General features: G+C 43.1%; 1 protein-coding gene across 2 annotated transcripts in view; it reads left to right on the top strand.

Moving 5' to 3' along the window:
• The first annotated feature begins 7,674 nt into the window (after positions 1-7,674).
• LOC126426700 (ankyrin-3-like) overlaps positions 7,675-14,683 on the top strand; it is a 48,958-nt gene continuing 41,949 nt past the window's right edge. The window contains exon 1 of one of the 2 annotated variants that reach the window (XM_050088621.1): positions 7,675-7,754. The gene's annotated coding sequence lies outside the window, so the exon portion shown is untranslated. Of the gene's footprint in view, positions 7,789-14,683 lie in introns of both variants that reach the window. The other variant, XM_050088622.1, reaches the window with a different exon arrangement.

Here is a 14,683-nt window from a genome sequence, read left to right as displayed (position 1 = left end):
TTCGGTAAAATCACATTCGATGTTATACAATAGATTTCAATAAATGCTGGTTTCTTTATGATTCTTAGAAAAAATAGTAACTAAGCACCGATTCACAGGAGGACAGGCAAGCGGTGGTGGTGGTAGGTTCCTATGGGACCAAACTGCTGGGGTCAATGGTCCCTAGGCTTACGCACTACTTAACCTAACTTAAAGAAAGTTACGCTACGAAAAACACACACACGCGCTGAGAGGGCTCGAACCTCCGACGGGGGTAACCGCCCGAACCGTAGAAACGCGCCCCCGTTGACCGCGCAGCTACCCCGCGCAGCCACAACTAGGCGGTGAAACCTTGGAACCTCAAGCAGGGCTGCACTAGTATGTGCGCGGGACTCTGCGGCACAGTTTTTGTGCCCGCAGTTCGCAACAGGAGAAGAACATAACACTAACCTACAACTGAATCATACATCGCAAGAGACTTTCAAGATGTTCCACTATAAAGAAGCTGGTTTAACGCTGGACTGCGGAATTTCTTTTCTGTGAACACAACAAATAAACAGAATGTGCGGTTCGCAGGAGAGCTTCTGTAAAGTTTGGAATGTAGGAGACGAGCTACTGGCAGAAGTAAAGCTGTGAGTACCGGGCGTGAGTCGTGCTTCGGTAGCTCAGTTGGTAGAGCACTTGCCCGCGAAAGGCAAAGGTCCCGAGTTCGAGTCTCGGTCGTGCACACAGTTTTAATCTGCCAGGAAGTTTCAAGAAATAAACAGCTTAAGCAAAATTTGGAAGCTTTTTGGTGTGCTTGCACGAGTGTAAAATCTAACACAGAATGAACTGAATACTTCTGTTTGAGAGACGCTCACGCATAGAATACAGAAAGCGATATGTGAATCGAATTTTGCCTCAGTTTTTCTTGTATGTCTTCCCAATACTTCGCTAGGTCACAGCTGTTGCTGAAGTCGAACAAAGATTTTTTTTTAAAGGTAATGAACATTCTCAGAGCTACGACGGAGCTGCAGTTATTATCGGTTATTTGTGTGGACACGTTTTCTAATGCAATGTTGGGTCACCGTTTCGCTCATCATCTGAATTCAGTGCTGTTGCTAGTCTTGTCAGAGGTAAGTGCAGTAATAGTTTCCTCACTTTAAATGGTCTAGTTCCTTCCATTCCACCTGAATCTAATTCACTTGAGCTCTATAGGAGAAATTAAACAAACGAATGCCTTGAGCATGAGCCGTATGGTGCAGTACAGCATATAGTTTGGTGAAATCCTCATATCGCAGACAGTTAGCTTCACTTTTCAACGACAATATAGCTCTAGATAAGTAGAACGATGAAGCCTGTAATTCTGCTCATGGATTTGAAATCACTACTCAAGATATTAGTTTCCCTCATTCGACATACTTTCGCAGATATTTCCCCTCTCACTAAAACCGTACTGATATATTGTAAGGCTGAGTTTATCACACTGGCAAAAGTGTAACACCAATTTGTGCGTTCCAAGCTGTGTTGAAAACCAAATGTTGGAGAGTGCATTTCACGGCCAATGTACGGACGAAACAGCAACTATACATCCTAGGCCTGATGCTGCCGTAAATGTAGAAGCAAACATAATTCTGATCAATGTGAGCAGTAATAAGTGAAGCTTGTACAAAATCGCTTTAAGATTTCTGTGGACGATTTTTCTGCACTTGGTTTTATTTTTCCTTTTTTTCGTTCGCTGCCGTTTAGGATCAGAAGGGTGGTTGCTCATATTTCCGGAGAAATGCTGGTGATTTGTTGGATTTCATTGTCAAATGGACTCCAGACCACTTTGCTGTGCTGTGCAGTGTCTCTGGTCGCGCCTCGTCGCACTTTCCAGCTCTGAGCACAAAGTGAGCAGAGCTGCTGGTGGCGTGAGCAATAGAGACACGCTCCAGGTGAGAAGTGTGTGCCGCAGTTCGATCTCTTTATGCTGAGGGATTCAGCCTGATCTCATGCGGCCCATGTAACACAGCCGTCAGGTGTGATAGCAAAGAGTGGAAGTCATGCGAGATCTTTGAAGCAGGATGTCCATGATTCAGGCGGTCAGGGAAGGAAGCGAATGACAGCCGACGTCCTTGTTCACTGGTTGGATAAGGCGATTCGAGAAAATCGACCTTAAGGAGCAGTCCAGAACAAGCGAAGAGGAACCCTGGCATTGGGCAGTGACCCTCTTCATGACAATGCTCAGCAGCTCACTTCAGATGCTATAAAGACGCGCGTGCAGTCTGAGATAGGAAGTGTTTGGTCTCCCACAATAACAGCGTCGATTTTGCTTTATCACTAACGGCAGTGTGAAGCTGTGTCGGATGCTTCCCTGAAGTCAAGGAAAACGTCACAAACAAGGCCACCGGTGTATACACCGTAGTGGGCCACGTGGAAGAACACAGCGAGCTGAGTGTCCCAAGATCTCTGTACATGGAATACATGTTGATTTTTATACAGTAGGCTTCCGTGAGCGTAGTTCATATTCCGTAATTCTTGGTTGATGTCAACGATACAGGCGTATTATTATTTACCTCGGTCTTATGAACCTTCTTCGAAATGAAAATGACCTGCGCTTCTTTTCAGTCGCTAGCTACGCTTGGTTGCTCCATGCGACCTACGATAAAAAGGTCCTTCTTGTTCAGGATTCAGCGCTGTTCTTCATCTTCCTGCCATTGTAATTTTCAACAGAACGCCACTGACAGTAAGAACACTCCTTTTCTCCGTGTTATCTTCAAAAGATAACCTGAGGTGACATAACCTTCAGATTGCCAGCTCTGATCCATCGAACAAAAGGAAGGACAAGAATAGAACTAAAACCCGAACATGATTCACACACCCTACCAATGACAACGCCGTTTGAAAAAAATCAAGGTTAATAGCCTCATAAAACTCGTTAATTCACATGACTATGAACGACCTAACGTGAAAGCCGGTCGGAGTGGCCGAGCGGTCCTAGGCGCTACAGTCTAGAGCCGCGCGACCGCTACGGTCGCAGGTTCTAATCCTGCCTCGGGCATGGATGTGTGTGATATCCTTAGGTTAGTTAGGTTTAAGTAGTTCTAAGTTCTAGGGGACTGATGACCTCTGATGTTAAGTCCCATAGTGATCATAGCCATTTGAACCATTTGAACCTAACGTGAAAAATATCAACATACACTGCACGCACCTGAGGACGGCTCGACGAGAATAGTTCAGGCCCGGAATTGGGGGGGGGGGGGGGGGGGTGGGGGGGGCAGACAGGAGTGCCTGCCCAGAGCGGCAATTTCACAGGACGCCAAGTTCATATTCTTGAAGAAAGAAACCTTGTTTCACATGTCGCCTGAGCATCCAGTGCATGTTGTCTATCAATAATTCATATGATTTTGAAATGCATGTAAGTTGTTTTCTGGGTATTTTTGAACACATTCTAAGTTGGTATCTGAAAGAATCATAAGTTGTTTTCGCATGTATACATAGTCTAAGTGATATCTCTACCAGGGAATTCCGTCGCGTCTAGAAATAAAAACAGAGGACGGTGCTATACGAGCTGAGCCGAATAAACCAGAACGGGTGAATGCTATTTGCAGTTTGTTTATGTGGTTGATTGGCAGTGCGAATTATCAGCGTTATTTTATTAGTTAATTCCATAAATTCAGACTATCAGAGTGGAAATAACTGGTAAGACGGATTACATATTATATTTCTGCGCTTATCCAATAAAAGGAAATTTTGACAGAAAATTTTTACCAGATCGCTACATTACCAGTTGTACACTCCCCGGTTAGCAGTCGCATTAAGGTCTGTTCTCGGTAGAGAGCGGAAAACGAGTCGTACGAATACGTAATGACGCCTGAACGGGGAATAAACGCGCGATAATTGAACCTGTGGTGCTGGCAGGGTTACTGAAATTAACCAAAGAATAAGCTTTCACAATGGAGGGAATACTTACAGAATTTTTGATGAAAAGATTCTTGTTAGAACGAGGAAGGAGAGGAAACGGCGACACCACACAAATTATGTGGAAGAATATGACGACTGCAAATTTATATAAAAGATTTGGTACTACTATTTTTCGATCTCATGAACGAAACGTGATACTATTTCTTAATATAAAACTTTCTGCTTATAGTAGGCCTAATAGGCATTTGATATTGATACTTCGTGAGTTATGCTGTCATGTTACTTACGTAAGCGACGTAAATGAAAATGATCATTTGTGCGAAAACGGACTCACTTATTTGGTGTGTGTTACAATTGCAGCAATATTAGGAAGGCCAGTTCATTTTATCTAGCAGACAGTGGAAAAATAGACATAATCAAGTCGAAAAACCACACAAGTCTTGAGTACTACGCGTATTAACAGTTTTTACAGTATTAGAAGACGACATGTTGATTTTGCATATAGCGGACCGTTTGACGGACTTTGATGAGGTAGTAGATTCTTTCACAGTAAGGAAGGCACACCATGGAAATCTGTAGCAAGATTAGACACAAAAAAATTCTGGGACCTAAGGATTAAAGAGATGTGTATTGTTTTGATGGTCTCTTGTTTTTACTGTTTTTTTTTTCTTCCTTAGGAGGAGGCAGGATGTGAAACCGAATGACTAGGAGCAGGAAAGACACTACAGGACAATTTAAATTCCACTGCCCTGAATATACGTTTGATGCCTTCCACTGCAAAATATACACGATCGAATTCCACAGAGCAAAGTACAGTGACGTGTGATAGACGAATGCTGTGTGAAGAAGCGTGGCACTCCAATTTGGCATACGTAAGACCGAATAACTTGTCTTACAAATCCTCGAACATATATATTTTATACATCAAACCCTCGAGAAAGATGCGCAGTACAAAATGAACATATGTTTGAATAATCTAACCTTTTTAAATTTTTTACGTCATGTCACAAACACTGGAGGTGGTGGGGGGAGGATGGGTTCCACTACGTTCCTGCCTCGCTCGCCATGTTGCAGCTCTGCGAACTGAAACAGCCTCTCGAGTGCACCGCGCTCTGTCGGCGTGACGTAGGGAGCCGCCGACTTAGCGAAGGCGAGGCGCCGCATATCGCTTGTGAACCACTGCCCTCGACCGCCAGCAGTCGCTATCAAGGTTTATTTTTTCTTTTCTGAGAAGTAATTACTCACCAGAGCAGCTGAGCAACAGACAAACTGCGAAGAAGGGCGCTGCACACGAGGAAAAAGACGTAAAGTCACTATCTGTCTGCACATTTTATGATATGTTTAATATACAGTTCACGTCAAATTATATCGCCGTTTTCATTACACAGGGTGTATGAAAAAGAATCATCCGATTTGGAACGTCTACATTTTTGAAACTAACAAAGATATAGGAGGTTGGTTCATTAAGTAATGCCCCACATTTTTTCCTCAGAACGTATATATTGTTAAGACTCAGAATTTTGTGACAATATACATCAACATGTCTTGTTCATGTCCTATTTTTCTGCGTAGTCTCCATCACGATCTTTGGCTGTACCCCAATGTTGTGGAAGGGCATGTACTGCCCGCTGGTAAAAGCTCTTGTCCTGCGGGCGTAGCCAAGTTTTCACTGCATAACTGGCACTTTCGTCATCATCAGTGTTCCCCGTAGAGAATCTTCAAGCGGCGCAAAGAGATGGAAGTGGGGGGGGGGGGGGGGGGGGGGAGGTCTGGACGGTAGGATGGATGCGGCAGTGATGTACAACCCAGTTTGGGCGATGTGTTCCCGGGTACTCATACTTATGTGCGGGCGTGCATTATCGTGTTGGATCAAGATTTCTGCTGGTTTCTTGTCCGATCGGACATGTCGGAAACTGTTCTTTATTCAGAGTCTTCAGGTATGTCAATGAATTGATGGTTGACTCCCTTGGCATCACATCTACCAGAATGACGCCATCACAATCCCAAAACACTGTCATCATGACTTTTCCGGCAGAGGGGGTTGTCTTGAATTTCTTCTTTTGTGGTGAATGATGCCACTCCATCGACAGCCTTTTTGTTTCCGGCGCCAAGTGGCGCACCCTGCTTTCGTCACCGGTAACGATCCGTGACAGAAAGGTCCCTCCGTCGGTCTCAAAATTTCAGATGAAATGGCTTTTCTTTTAATCTTGTGGTCCGCTGAGAGCATTCGTGCAACCAGTCGTGAGCACCTCTTTGCATATCCCAGAGTCTCGATCATTGCAGACGCACTTCCAGTCCTGACCGACAACCGTAGAGCCAATTGTCGAGTTGCGTTGCGCCGGTCGGCACGAATAATGGGTTCCCCACCACTCAGAATGTCTGTCACACGACGTACCGAGCATGGCTGATCATGGAGTTCTGTTTCTGAATTTCCTGAGGCTGTAACTTTCTTTACCCATCGTCCAACTGTACTCCTATCAACTGCATCATCGCCAGAGACTGTACGCAAAATTTTATGGATGTTCACCCCAGTTCGTTTTCCTGTACACAAGAATTCAATAACAGCATGCTGCTTGTAACGTGAGTCGTATGTAGACGCAATGTTGACGCTGTACTACGGCTCTGCCATCTGCCAGAACGGTTGGAAACTTCACCGGGCACAGAACAAACATAAAATGTGAAGCATCAACAAGGACATTTGTCTTTGTACATTAACGCATTTTCCAAACAAAATGTGGAACATTACTTACTCAGTGACCCTCGTACAATGAATATCCTTTTTTCATTAACGGGAAACTGAAAAAGTTTCTTTTTCATACCTTTTCCTAGGTGTTCAATATGCTTCCCTTGACATGAATGGCAAATGTCAATCCGGTATTCAAACTGTTCCGCACTGCAGCTAGCATGTCTTCAGTTACAGCCTCCACAGCTGCTGTCATGCGATGTCTCAGTTCACTCAATTGCTTCAAATTCTAATTAAATCTTCCTACCCCATAAGTATCTCGAAAATTCGGTGTCAAACAGCTTCCTCGTGTGGTTTCCCCCTCAATCACAAAATTATCGACAGTTTTGTACACTTTCAGGTGCGAACCCCTTCTCGTCCAACAGGAAGGATATAGAAAAGGCCAAGGACTGTTAGGCAGAGCGAGTGAAAATAAGCAGTCAAGATCTTCTCAGTTTAGTAACTCTACAAATGTAGTCATCAATTGTAGGGCGCATCGCTGGAACGAGACCACTGTCATGGCTGGACGCAGTGCTGACGGCAAGTGAGAGGCGCCTCCAGAGGGCGAGTAATGGTCTGTCCGGGGTGCGTATCTCGGACAAGGAGAGGGAAAGGCGACTGAAATGAACACCTCGTGGTGGGCAAGTACGTCGCTGCCGGGAAATGGAGTGGACAGAGGCTGGGAACGAAGAGCATCTGATGTGGCACACGTGGCTTTCTCCTAGTCAGAGGTTCCAGCCACTCTGTTCCGCGATCGCTTATCTCAGTCTCTGCAGTTTGGGGCTTCGTGCGATGGTTGAAAGAAGGGACCGTATTTCGCGGTGAAACAGTTTAGAAATACCGAATGCATCACTTTGCATTACGGTGCCAGAATGGCCACTGGGCGACAGAATACGCGATATGAATTCACTTACAGCCTTTGCGTAAGAGCAAGAATTCTTAGTGTTTCGGCTAAGATCACATGGCAGAAATATTTCGAACGTCAGACCTATGCAAGGGTTATCGTTGTCGGTGCGGAGGGGGGAGGGGAAAGGAGTGGGGGGAGGGAGGGGGTCTGGAGCAAAACTGCGGACAGAGTGGGTGGGAGGCGGCAGCCCAGTCCAGGACAAGAAGCGAGTCTCGCTCCCGACCGCCACTGCACAGGCTGCCGCGGCGCCCGACGTGTCTGGTGAGTCTCCACGTACTCCTTCCATCAACGTACGGTAGGTATATACTGTGCGTCTAACTTCCCTCTATTGGGCATTCTTGTGTTCTCAGTGTTATCCACACTTAAAAGCGGCGGGTATGAAAGCGGGTGAAAACTAAAGGGAGACTGAGATGTTTTTCTCTTTTCCCAACTATTTTCCTCTACCTGTAGCGCGACAGCTCTTATTATCACGTCAGCTATGATCTTTAGTAAATACACCTTCTTACAGCACAATGTAAATAATGGTGCTGCCAGCGTTAGTTATTATTGTACGGAGTTGGATGGTTTTGATACAGGTTCCAGAACGAATGTTGCTTTTGATGTATGCTTGTCGGACCTAAATGACAACTGAAGCAGGCGAGGCTTCCGCAATGAAATTTTCACTGCGCAAAAGAGTGTGAGTAATATGAAACTACCTGGCAGAGCACTTTCCCTTGAAAGGCAAATGTCCCGAATTCCAGTCTCGGTCCGGCACACGGCTCTGATCTGCCACGACGTTTCAGGCGACAGTTGCTGGAACACTTCTACAGAGTGGTAATGTACGTAACATCTATCTGCCAGCTGGAAGAAATTCAGATGCTCTGGGTTCATAAATGTTTTTACTAAACTCTAAGTAACAACATGGAGGAAAGTTGGATGTTGAATTTATGTAGAGGCTGATTCCAAAAGTTTACTCAGCAACGTTGTGCAGAGCAGTAGGTGTTCGAAACGACGACTAAGTGGAACGCCTGCAGCCTTATCTGTGCAAGTACGTGACGTACACGATGCCACATATCGCAGTCACTAGATCGAATGGGGAGACCAATTTGCATGTCTCCTGCGCTCCCCTCATCGGACGCCTCTTAATGTTTTTTATCTCTTGTCATATCAGCAACATCGTCTACATGACACGGTGTCTGTAAAAGTTCAGTTTCGTTAACACGTGTTGCCGTACAATTTACAGTCCATCACTCACGTTGGATGGTGTCACTTTATTTGAACTCACACTTTTGAGAACGTGTGTTTTGGTCCTGTCATTAAATAATTTGTGCAATACTTAATCAGTTTATTACTTCCCATTCACTCAAGCTCCAAGTCGGTACACACTCACGTTTTATATCAAAGTCTGCACCATTGCTGTAGTTCAAAATCTCACTCTATTTCTGAGACCATATAACTGTTTTATTTCGTACACATCCTCTCTTTGTGTAACTTATACTCGTGTTCTGTAACAACTATTGGTACCTTCTCGTACTTCCCTTGTCTTCATCCTTCTTCTTGATAATCTTATATCGTTTCCGTCGATACACAGCTGAAATTTAAGTTCTTGGACCTTTTCTCTTTCCTCCTCCTTGTCTTCGGACTTTTCTTCCCCGTCGATAGTTTCGAAACGAATAGTGTGATCTCCTCCTACATTTTAGTACTGTAATGCGATAGTGCTGCTGTGTTAATATGCTGGCTACTTAACCTCTTCCTTAGTCTCTGGGTGCTCAAACTACTTCAACTCCCTGCGTGCTATAGTTCTTTTCCCTCCGACTATTACTTTTCCTACTCATAAAACAAGACTTCCCTTCTGCCCACCTTTACACAGCCTCACACCTGGTTCAGCTAACTCGCTTTCGTCTTCACAAAATTTGCACAGGTTAAAATTCTCATATCGGACTAAAGTATTCTCGTTTACGCACAGAGCAATAGGAATCTTATACACACTGCGTTTAATTTAGTTTAAGATCAGTAATGCCTACTTGCGTTGGTAACAGGTAATTATTGCATGTCTGAAACTTCACTTTAAAGTCGCTAGACGGCGATATAGTTTTATGAGGATTAACAACAAGAGTGTGCCATTTAAGGGACCTCGCGCGACATTTTCTCCCATTCCGAGGCAGTTTCATTCCTGCGACACCCTATGATTTCTGTTATGAAGGTCTGACTCCACCAGCTAATTGTCTGCTCTGTAGAGCTTTGTGGCTCACAGAGTGGAAGAATTTGACAACTTCGCAAAATATACAGCGGGATATTTAATTTTGCTTACCTCTGCAATCGTTCAGTTTCTGAGGTTCGGTAGTGTTTTCTCTATACAGAACTCGTTGCGAAAGGCAAACAGTGCGGCTGGTAAGAAGTTTTGGTCAGTCACACAAATCAGTATTCTATCCGAACCACATTCTCATAGACTTTTGAAAGGAATTGAAGGACTCTAATAGGTCTGTAACTAATTTCGCTTATCTGCATTTTTACAGATCTCTGTTTCCAAACTTCATTGAAGTCTGTCACCAAGTACGACCCCAGTCATTAAATGATTACAAACAGACTTAATTATATTCCTATCAACTCTGGACCAGATTAAAATAGAAATAAATCTAATGCGCCTGTACTGGGCTTGTTGCCACTTTGAAGAAGTAACCAGAGTCGGTATGGCAGAGATTGACACGGTAGCGGGTCTGACCCACACGGTAATCAGGTTATGAGGGAGCTATTTATTTTGGTAGGTACCTACTACGACGATGTGGCACTGATAAACTGTTTTTCATAATTCCTTAGTTTCTCGTCGTAATAAATTATGCTTAGTTTTCTCCACACATTCCCCATCCACAAAATTAGTAGGAATTACCTCTTAGCTCAGATACTAAGTACGCACTTGGTTACAGCAGTTATAGCTGTATGGCGCTCTACTTAGCGACTACGATAGGTCGACCATTATCAGTAGAAGGCCAGAAAGGGCTGAAAACTGTACCTCTGATTGCAGATAAACTGAGGAAGGAATGAGGTAACAAGTCCGCATGAGCGCTTTACATTATGTCCAGAACACACGTGATCACACTCCCATGCATGTATTGACCTGGTATGTAAGCGTACTTTAGCATTTGTGTGTAGTTGTTGTAGTAATGGTGGTAGTAGTAGTAGTAGTTGTTTTTTATTAGTAGATCACTATTTACAGGCATATCGGACACGTCCTGGTATTACAATCTAGGCGCGATAAAATAAGATAATTTACATATAGAGACATTTGTAGGCTTATAGGTCTAGAATGGCAAGAGCGTGACAAATAGTTAGCAGTGGCCTTATAGTAGGAATAAACCCAGCATTTATCGGAGATGATTTACGGATACCACGAAAATCTAAATTAGGGTGGGAGAATGAAGAGCGGACCATCCACCCTCCCGAATACAAGGCCAGTCAGTTTAAGACAGTGCTAGCTAATTCGGTTTATCCCTTGCGTACAGTACTTCAGGCGGCAGGGAACTCGGTTTGAGGGGTAAGCTACCACCTGAAACAGTTTGCAACACAATACGAATTCATCAAACACACTCGATGTCTTGAAAAATTACAGAATTATCTGTGTTACATGATAACAAAATTTGAATGTACTTATTACTCTGAGGTCATCTGGCAACATTACTCATGCTTCACAGCAGAGGTTGCTTCGAACTTTACACCGAGACAGGCATTTAGTTAAATTCAAACAGAATGAAATAATTTGTCAAAAAATGAAGGAATCATTAAGTGAAATTAAATGTATATGAAAGGAAGGGCAAACTACAGCCGTAATTGTTCCCGAGGGCATGCAGCTTTACTGTATGCTTAAATGATGATGGCGTCCTCTTGGGTAAAATATGCCATAGGTAAAATAGTCCCCCATTCAGATCTGCGGGCGGGGACTACTCAGGAGGACAGCGTTATCAGGAGAAAGAAAACTGCCGTTCTACGGATCGGAGAGTGGAATGTCAGATCCCTTAATCGGGCAGGTAGTTTAGGAAATTTAAAAAGGGAAATGGTTAGGTTAAAGTTAGATATAGTGGGAATTAGTGAGGTCCCGTGGCAGGAGGAACAAGACCTCTGGTCAGATAACTACAGTGTTATCAACGCAAAATAAAATAGTGGTAATGCAGGAGTGGGTTTAATAACGAATAAAAAGAATTGGAGCTCTGGCAAGCTACTACCAACAGCATAGTGAACCCATTATTGTGGCCAAGATAAACACGAAGCCCACGCCTATCTCAGTAGTATAAGTTTGTATGCTAACTAGATCCGCAGATGATGAAGAGATTGATGAAATGTATGATGAGATAAAAGAAATTATTTAGACAGTGAAGGCAGACGAAAATTTAATAGTCATGGGTGACTGGAATTCGATAGTAGGAAAAGGAAGAGAAGGAAACGTAGTAGGTGAATATGGAATGGGGGTAAGGAATGAAAGAGGAAGCCATCTGGTAGAATTTTGCACAGAGCATAACTTAATCATAGCTAACACTTGGTTCAAGAATCATGAAAGAAGGGTGTATACATGGAAGAGGCCTGGAGATACTGGGAGGTTTCAGATAGGTTATATAATGGTAAGACAGAGATTTAGGAACCAGGTTTTAAACTGTAAGACATTTCCATCGAGCAAATGTGGACTCTGAACACAATCTATTGGTTATGAACTGTAGACTAAAACTGAAGAGACTGCAAAAACGTGAGAATTTAAAGAGATGGGACCCGCATAATCAGACAGAGCCAGAGGTTGCAGAGAGTTTCAGGGAGAGCATTAGGGAACGATTGACAAGAATGGAGGAAAGAAATACAGTAGATGAAGAATGGGTAACTTTTAGAGATGAAATAGTAAAGGCAGCAGAGGATCGAGTAGACAAAAAGACGAGTGCTAGTAGAAACCCTTGGGTAACAGAACAAATATTGAATTTAATTGATGAAAGGAGAAAATATAAAAATGCAGTAAATGAAGCAGGCAAAAAGGAATATAATGTCTCAAAAATGAGATCGACAGGAAGTGCAAAATGGCTAAGCAGGGATAGCTAGAGGACAAATGTAAGGATGTAGAGACATATATCACTAGGGGTAAGATAGGTACTGCCTATAGGATAATTAAAGAGACCTTTGGAGGAAAGAGAACCACTTGTTTGAATATTAAGAGCTCAGATGGAAACCCAGTTGTAAGCAAAGAACGGAAAGCAGAAAGGTGGAAGGAGTGTACAGAGGGTCTATACAAGAGCGATGTACTTGAGGACAATATTATGGAAATGGAAGAGGATGTAGATGAAGATGAAATGGTAGATATGATAATGCGTGAAGAGTTTGACAGAGCACTGAAAGACCTGAGTCGAAACAAGGTCCCAGGAGTAGACAACATTCCATTAGAACTACTGACGGCCTTGGGAGAGCCAGTCCTGACAAAACTCTACTATCTGGTGAGCAAGATGTACGAGGCAGGCGAAATTCCCTCAGACTTCAAGAAGAATATAATAATTCCAACCCCAAAGAAAGCAGGTGTTGACAGATGTGAAAATTACCGAACTGTCAGTTTAATAAGTCACAGCTGCAAAATACTAACGCGAATTCTTTACAGATGAATGGGAAAACTAGTAGAAGCTGACCTCGGGGAAGATCAGTTTGGATTCCGTAGAAATATTGGAAGACGTGTGGCAATACTCACCCTACGACTTATCTTAGAAGCTAGATTAAGGAAAGGCAAACCTACGTTTCTAGCATTTATAGACTTAGATAAAGCTTTTGACAATGTTGACTGGAATACTCTCTTTCAAATTCTGAAGATGGCAAGGGTAGAATATAGGGAGCGAAAGGCTATTTACAATTTGTATAGAAACCAAATGGCAGTTATAAGAGTTGAGGGGCATGAAAGGGAAGCAGTGGTTGGGAGGGAGTGAGACAGGGTTGTAGCCTATCCCCGATGTTATTCAATTTGTATATTGAGCAAGCAGTGAAGGAAACAAAAGAAAAATTCGGAGTAGGTATTAAAATCCATAGAGAAGAAATAAAAACTTTGAGGTTCGCCGATGACATTATAATTCTGTCAGAGACAGCAAAGGACTTGGAAGAGCAGTTGAACGGAATGGGCAGTGTCTTGAAAGGAGGATATAATATGTACATCAACAAAAGCAAAAAGCAAAACGAGGATAATGGAATGTAGTCAAATGAAGTCGGGTGATGCTGAGGGAATTAGTTTAGATAGTGAGACACTGAAAGTAGTAAAGGAGTTTTGCTATTTGGGGAGCAAAATAACTGATTATGGTCGAAGTAGAGAGGATATAAAATGTAGACTGGCAATGGGAAGGGAAGCGTTTCTGAAGAAGAGAAATTTGTTAACATCGAGTATAGATTTAAGTATCAGGAAGTCGTTTCTGAAAGTATTTGTATGGAGTGTAGCCATGTATGAAAGTGAAACATGGACGATAAATATTTTGGACAAGAAGAGAATAGAAGCTTTCGAAATGTGTTGCTACAGAAGAAGGCTGAAAATTAGGTTGGTAGATCACATAAGTAATGAGGAGGTGTTGGATAGGATTGGGGAGAAGAGAAGTTTGTGGCACAACTTGACTAGAAGAAGGGATCGGTTGGTAGGACATGTTCTGAGGCATCAAGGGATCACCAATTTAGTATTGGAGGGCAGCGTGGAGAGTAAAAATCGTAGTGGGAGACCAAGAGATGAATACACTAAGCAGATTCAGAAGGATGTAGGTTGCAGTAGGTACTGGGAGATGAAGAAGCTTGCACAGGATAGAGTTGCATGGAGAGCTGCATCAAACCAGTCTCAGGACTGAAGACCACAACAATAACAGCAATACAATCAGGAACTGAGAAGAGACAATTCCAAATCTAGGAACGCTTCGCTCCTGAAATGACATACGGTACATTGCTTCTAGAAGAGGAGAAAATTCTTTCGCATACTCTAAATAGAAACAGATTGACATTCTGTCAGATCCAGTAGCTATTCCTCTGTAGAGTGATTTCAGTAGTTTTTGTGCCCAATGGACGTTTATTTCGGCATATGTCATTCAGGCGTTCGCTTGACGAATTAAATAAGGAACCACTGTAAGATCTTCCTCAGAGAAACAATTTTGGAAAAAAGTGTAGTATGTCGGTTATCTCTGTCATCCCCCATTTCGATGCCGTAATGTGGGGACTTATCACTTCAATAT

Source organism: Schistocerca serialis, chromosome 11 (assembly GCF_023864345.2).
Source record: "Schistocerca serialis cubense isolate TAMUIC-IGC-003099 chromosome 11, iqSchSeri2.2, whole genome shotgun sequence".
NCBI lineage: Eukaryota > Metazoa > Arthropoda > Insecta > Orthoptera > Acrididae > Schistocerca > Schistocerca serialis.
The sequence above is the reverse complement of the archived record's forward strand: the minus strand, read 5'-3'. Positions and strand labels throughout refer to the sequence as shown.